This window comes from Syngnathus floridae, chromosome 8 (genome assembly GCF_059516105.1).
Source record: "Syngnathus floridae isolate MCC-2025c chromosome 8, RoL_Sflo_1.0, whole genome shotgun sequence".
NCBI lineage: Eukaryota > Metazoa > Chordata > Actinopteri > Syngnathiformes > Syngnathidae > Syngnathus > Syngnathus floridae.
The window spans coordinates 16,799,991-16,807,596 of record NC_142420.1 but is presented as its reverse complement, the minus strand read 5'-3'; positions in this window follow the sequence as shown (position 1 = coordinate 16,807,596).

Below are 7,606 nucleotides of genomic sequence, written 5' to 3'. Positions count from 1 at the left end.
TGTTTGCCCATCCTACTTTGTGGAATTTCACCACATGCGCTTTTGACCAAAATACCAAATTGAACTCAAGTGAAGCCAACACGCACAACCCCCCCCCCCCCCACACACACACACACACACACACACAAATGTTGATATGAACATAAAAGAGCCGCATGCGGTTCGGGAGTTGCGGCTTGGCCAAACCTGTACTATACAACTTTATTTGTATAAAATTTTCACAACAGCTGTCACACAAACAAAGCGGGAAAAACCGAAGACGTGCGTGTTCCGCCCACGCTGGATTTATTTGCACCTTTGAAAAGACACCGTATTGCCGCAGATGTGGCAAAGAGTACTTTTGGGCATCTGAGACGGAAGGATGTCCAAAGCATCACGTCACCTGCTCTGGTAGGCATGGTGGTGGGACGTTGAGGTCAACCGCTTTGGGGTTGGCTGACTCTTTGATCGCAGGATGCCACACACTTGAAGACAGAAGCAGAAAAGCAGAGCTAAATGCAAAATGTACTCACCGGTGACTCCAATTTTTTTCCCCCCTGAAGAAACAGCTGGACGGGTGGCCCCGGCTGGCCAGTGGGACTCTTGTTATTCTGACCCTTTTTAGTGCGCGTTTGGGGCAACAACCGTTTTTTGTGGCGCTCTCTTCTGGTTCAAAAGTGCCCTGCATGTGAATTTGCTTTTCCTGCCTTCTGATTGGATGAGCGCCGGTGTGACGCGGTGCCTCTGTCACCGTGGCGGGGGGTATACGTTGGCATCGGAGCGTCTGCCAACGTCTGAGACCGGCTGGCAGTGTATCGGAGGTGTCGAGTGCGGTGCCGCTGGAGCTCACTCACCAGCTGGTGTTAGGGCCACAGAATGAAGGCCAAGGAGAAGAATAGAAAGAGAAACAGAAACTTCTCCTCCAATTGTTTGATTTGTCTCTTCTGAGCTTCGATGAATTCTTTCAGCTCTTTGTTCCTCTAGGACGGACAAATGGAAAGTGGCATTCAAAAGCCAGTAAGCGTGCAAGTAAGTGCCGGGCTGGCTTTGGGCCCTTACCTGTTGCGCGCTGTGCAGCAGATCCATTCTCTCTTGGAGGATGCAAGCGTCGCGCTCCCTCAACTCGCACATCAGGGCTCGCTTCCATTGGTCCACGGCGCTCCTAAGCTCTTCTCTCTGATCCGCCGTCAGCACGTCATTCACGCCAGCGTGGCTGGCTTTTTCGCCGTCCGTGGCGGGGCAGTCCCGCTGCGGTAGCGCCTCGTACAACATGGCCTCCAGCTCCAGGATCCTCTGGGCCGCAATCCTCGTCCATCAGTGGTCCGGCGGGAGATTTGAGGGCGGCTTACCTTATGAGCCTGGTCCATGGAACACTTCCTGAAGTCCAACTCTTCATCCAGGTAGCCCTTCTGCTTGCAGAACATATCCTAGCACAGCTCAAGGTCAGAATTGTTGGGGCACATTGCCGGAGTTCCCCTTGGCTGATGTCGCGTGTCTGTCTACCTTCTCACTTTCAATGTCCAACATCTTCTGTTGAAGTGCTGACTTGGTCACTTTGATGTATTCTAACCACTGAGGAAAGGCTGCTGTCACATAAGCAGAATGCGAGAGCGTGCGTGGACGTGCGCGTTACCTTCTCGGCTAGGGTGAGAAGGGTCCTGGCGTGAATCACGACCACCTGCTCCTCGTTGGTGAGATTCTGCAAGAGCCCAAAGGCACAGCGTCAACAAGCTTCTTTCAGCGCAAAGCCTTCCAAAAGTCACATTTGAGCCGCCGAGTCTCGTGGAGTGCGAACATAAGGAGTTCGACATACACTTACGGCGTTATAGCCCAGGATGTCCAGCTTCTTCATCAGATCACTGATGACGATGTCCGGGGGAAAGGCGCAAGGAGCAATGTAAGGTGTTCTGGGACCTCGGGTTAAGGTTAGGGTTGCGAGGGACGCCTTACGTACGCTCACGCCCTCGGCCTCGCAGTAGATCTGCAAAGGGCTGAGGCCGTCTGGGAAACGGACTTGCAGAAACTTCAAGACGGGGGAGCGCCACTCCCTCTCCTGAAAGGCAGAGGCATGCATCCGTCCGTCCGTCCGTCCGTCCGTCCGTCACATCTCTGGCCTCAACACGCTTGTGCGAGTCTTCCCACCTCCAGCTCCAGGATGCGGAACTCAAGCAGTTCGTTTTGGTCTCGGATATCCTGGATGTGCTCTTTCAGACGCGCTTCTTCCGCCTCCATCCGCCTGACCTGAAAAGACAGTCAGACCTCATCTGCGGGGCTTCCCGACAGGTGTGACGCCAAGCGACTCCGCCCAGCGCCTTTCTTTCCGTCACCTTTTCGGCCAACTGCTGATTGCTCTGACGCAGCAGCTGCTTCTCCTCCACCCACTTGACATTCTAGAAGAGACAAACGCGTGGACAGCTTTGGAATGTTGTGTCATTTTCATCCACAAATTCTTTGGTTGACTGGAAAATGACATTTGCTTTTCTCCGCATTTTCCCAGCCACGTTCGGGGGGGGGGGGGGGGTTGGTCCAGTAATGCCAGACGGATGAGTGACTGAAGAATGTAGCTATTTTGTCTGAGAAAAAGGTGTGCTCATTGATGAGCTTACCTGTCCTTGTTGCTTCAGCGCTGACTCCAGATCTGCTACTCTGCTTTGATAGTGACCCATTTCTACCATCAGCTTTTCTCTGGTCTGAAAGGAGGAGGAGGGAGGCTCCTCCTCCTCCTTTCAGACCAGAGAACACCCGAGGCTGGGTGAGAACGGGGAGGCTGCGACCCGGCCGGGGGTTGCGGGAAGGGGCGCCACCTTGATCTCCTTCTCGGCGTCGTAGTCCCCTTTCGCTGGTCTGGGCTAGCAGAGCGTAGGCTCGTTGCAGCGCTTGATATTCTTGCGTCAGCTGGCGGTAGCGAAGCTCCGCCTCTTCATGCACACACCAATGCAACACAGCACTAGTACCAGAATCAGTCAGACCGGCGACAAAGCACCCGCGACGCAAAGACGAGTCCGATTCCAGGCTGAAGAGGAATGTTTGGTGCCAATACGCTGGCAGAAATGGCGGGCTACCTCTTCGGGTTCCGTGTCGGGGGTTCTGTCGGTGTGAAAAGACAAGGACGATCCGTCCGAGTCCACCAACACGTCTTCGTCGTAGCCGTAAAATGTTTCGATGACCTGCGGGCGCGGAAGCAAACATCTCTCTGAACAAACTGAAGCGACACCTCACGATGAATCGACGAGAGGAACGATAGCGAGAAAAAGGCCATTTCATCTTGCGCAACACCAAGCAGCCGCAAACAAACAGACTCACCTTGCAGGACCTCACGCTTTGTTCCTCCTCAGAGATTCTCGACGTCGGTATCGTAGCAGCAAATCTCTCTCCTGTCGACACAAATAATCCGCCTTTGAGATTCTTTGGATGCAAAGGGAACGAACGGCTCCGGCGCAGAAACAAACGCGACTCACAATGACATTTCTGACATGAGCTCCTGTCTCCAGAGCCTGAAAAACACGTCACCGGCGATGATTGGAGGGACGCTCGTCTTTTCCAAAAGTGACAACTACAGGGTGTGTCAGGGTTTTCCAGATTATCTTTATCGTATCATTGTGTTGCTTTGACTTTGACTGCGACCTGTAATAAATAATATTATTTATCCCTTATTTATCCCTATCGCTTATCCCTTCCTACACAAAGTCGTAAAACACCCCTTGCTATGTTTTGACTAGAGGTCAAGGGCTTCCTCTATTCAATCCACTCTTACACCCACCCTGTTTCTCTTAATTAAAATGCTCGTGCAGGAGCCGAGAGTCAGACTTCATTCGTACACCTGCAGGTGTCCAAAAGAACTTACTTGTCTCCCGTGTGGTTCTTGCAAAATAAGTTGGAGCGAGCGCAACTCTAACAGGGTGCATTTTGCCACTAGCTGCCTACGGACAATGACGTCGCGCTCGCGGCTCATGGTTGACGGGCTGAGCAGCCGGGCAAGTCCGTCGTTTTCAGCGCACAGCGAGTGGCAAAGGCGCTGACAAAACGGGAGCTTTGAGCTGCTGAAAACGGCAAAACAAGTCTAAAGCGTGTTCAAACGCGTGCGCACAATGCTCCTGCTTGAAAGGTCGGAATTTAAGGGGCCAATTTTTTGGATGGCGGCCGCCGGCCAAGCTTTGGACGGAAAAGGTTTCCTGGCGACAGCGAGCGAGCGCGGCGCTGCCGTACGTGCACCGAGTCGCCTGCCTGAAGACCTTGGACAAGTCGTCGATGATGTGCCGCTGCTCCACAACTTGAAGGAACTCCATTTCACCGTCCTGCTGGCCGCAACCGCGGTCCAGGTCATTGAGCGAACTAGGCCTTCTCTGTGGAACACAAATGCAGTGGACTCTGTTGGCACGCCGCCGTTGTCCGCGTCGACTTACCAAGCTTGCCATCTCCTCGTTCTCCTGGGTGACAAAGCGCACTTTGTTTTCAAGGCGACACAGCACCAGCGAGAGTTCTTCATTCTTCCTGCTCAGGCGTTTGTTTTTGTACAGGAGTGGCAGAAACTGGCTTTCTGTTTCTCTCAGTCGCTTTAGCTGCAAGCATGAAGTGCGGGATGTGAAAGACGCACAACACGCGGGCCAGAACGTATCCATTCCTTTTGCATCGGTTTGAACGGAATCGTGGCTTTGGCTCCCAATAAAAGACATCTACCAGGCAACCGACTCGCCGCGCCGCTCAACTAATAAGCAAGCGCAATGGGTGCCTCGCTGGATGGCGCGCATCAAACGTAGCGCAAACCTTCAAGCGTGCCGTCAATAAATTACCAGTTCATTGCGCTCTTCAGAAAGCAGGGCGTTTCGATCCTCCAGTTTCCTGATGACTGCGCTGAGCTCAGCGATTTTCAGATGAAACCGTCGCGTGTCCCGATCCTCCTGAGACTGAAAACGCCCCGCAACACACACACACAAGCACTCGTTCAAAGTTCAAAACTGTTTTTGTGCTACCTTCCTCCAGCAACGAACTAAGTCATGCGTACTGCAAGTGTGTGATGAGGTGGCTTACGCAATGAAGAGGATTGCTAGTAGCGGCGTTGACCCCACTTCCAGGGTAGTTTAGGCCCGCCCTTTGGGAATCCCTCAGGGCAGCGATCTGCTGCTCGGCAGCCTGAGTCTGCAGCTGAAGGCGGTGGACGTGGCCGGCCCCAGGGCTTCATCCAAAACACTAACCGCTCTGTCTTTCAGCTTGATCTCATCCGTCTGGATGTACAAACGGGGAGCGCTCAGGCAGGCGGGCAAACTCATTTGCCAGAATTGTGACAAAAACAAAGAGAGCAACCGGCCAATTTTTTTCTTGAATCGACTAGAACACCTTTGCTGTGACAAAAGCGAAGCGAGCAACCGGACATTTTCTTCTTGTGAAATAGAATAGAATAGAATGCCTTAGGTGTCATTGCACTGCAGGTATACAACGAAATTGGGAACATAGCCACGCACCGCGCATCTGATCAGTCCTACCAGTCGGCGGATCTCCCTCTCGCAGTCTCTCTTGGTTCGGCTCAGCTCCTCCCGATGCTGGTGATGAGCCGATCGGAGCTCGGCCGCTCGGGACTGCCAGGCCTGCTGGGCCGCTGCCAGGGCTTCTTCCGCGCTCCTGGTGGAGGCGACACCGCTCGGTCTCCCGACACCGCCGCGTCTCCTCCACCTCCGCCAGCAAAGCGCCCCCCCTCCTCACCTGAGCAGACATTGCGCCACACCGGGCCGTTGAGACCGCAACGGAGCGCCGCGACGCTTACTGGGGACAAGCTACACAATACGGTAGCGGCCGCATCGAAGCCCGACGTGGCGTGCGGATAGTCAGACACGGATAGAGCGGATCACCTTGTCCATGGAGCCGTCCCTCAGGCTGAGGACCAAGGCATTCAGTCGCTGGATCTCTCCATCTTTGATTTTGATCACTCTCATCAGCTCCATTTCATGCTGCCGCAGTAATGTCTCCCTGGTAATGGCTAACTCTTTCTGCTTCTCCTCATGGAGTTTGCTTTTGAGTTCCGTCATGGCGGCGGTGGCACGGTGGTGCTCCGCCCGCAGGTCCTGACTTCTCTCTCTCTCCAGACAGCTGACCTGACATGACTTAGACTTAGACAAACTTTATTGTCATCTTGTCTGCACATGGTGCATACAAAACGAAATTCCGTTGCATACGTCTTACAACAAAGTAGTGATATTGCAGTTGAATAGAAGTAACATATCCTATGAAAATATATATATATACATATATACTATATATATATATATATATATATATATATTAAAAATAAGTATAAAGTGCAGCAGTGATAATTATGCAATAGTGCAAGTAGGCAAAACAGTATTCAAGAGTGTGCAGAGGAATGCTAAACCATGTATTAAACTTCTATTTAAAGGGTTTATACAAGTTCAGTAAAGTTGGTAGTGCGAGATAGTGCAAGATAGAGGTCCGTAGTGTCATAAAGTACAGTTCTGTGAATGTGTGATGCAGAGTTCAGTTTAGAGCTCAACAGTTCTAGTGTTCAACAGTCTGATGACAGCAGGGAAAAAGCTGTTGCAGAACCTGGTGGACCTGCAGCGGATGCTGCAAACCTCTTCCCAGAGGGCAGCAGGGAGAACAGTCCATGGTGGGGGTGTGATGGGTCATTGATGATGTTACGGGCACGGGACATGCAGCGCTGAGATGAAATGTCCTGAATGGAGGGAAGAGGAGCCCCTATGATCCTCTCTGCTGTCCTCACCACTCTCCTCACGTTCTTCCAATCGGAGGCGGTGCAGCCTCCACACCACACAGAGAGACAGCTTGTCAGAATGCTCTCTATGGTGCTCCTGTAGAACGTCCTCATGATGGGTGGGGGCAGGTGGGCTCTCCTCATCCTCCGCAGGAAGTACAAGCGCTTCTGTGCCCTCTTGACCAGTGCCGTAGTGTTCATAGTCCAGGTGAGGTCTTCTGTGATGTGGACCCCCAGGAATTTGGTGGTGCTGACCACCTCCACAGCTGAGCTGTTGATGATCAGTGGAGTGTGGTGAGGCTGTTTTTTCCTGAAGTCGCCGATGATCTCCTACATCTTCTCCTCATTCAGGATCAGGCTGTTTTCTCTGCACCAGCCCACCAGCTGCTCCACCTCCTCTCTGTAGTCCAGGTCGTTGTTGTCTCTGATGAGCCCCACCACCGTTGTGTCGTCTGCTGACTTCACGATGTGATTGGTGGTGAACCTGAGGACGCAGTCGTGTGTCATCAGGGTGCACAGCAGGGGGCTCAGGACGCAGCCCTGAAGGGAGCCTGTGCTGAGGGTGATGACATCAGAGGTGTTCTGTCCGACCCGGACTGACTGAGGTCTGTTGGTGAGGAAGTCTAGCAGCCAGTTGCGAAGGGGGGTGTTGAAGCCCAGGTGTTCCAATTTTCCTACCAGATGCTGTGGGATGATGGTGTTAAACGCTGAGCTGAAGTCCAGGAACAGCCTCCGCACATGGGTGTTCTTCTCCTCCAGGTGAGCCAGGCTCAGGTGAAGAACGGAGGAGATGGCGTCCTGAGTGGAGCGGTTTTACCGGTCGGCAAACTGGAACGGGTCAAATAATAGGGGGAGTCTGGAAACGATGTGACCTTTAAGCAGCCTTTCGAAGCACTTCATCAT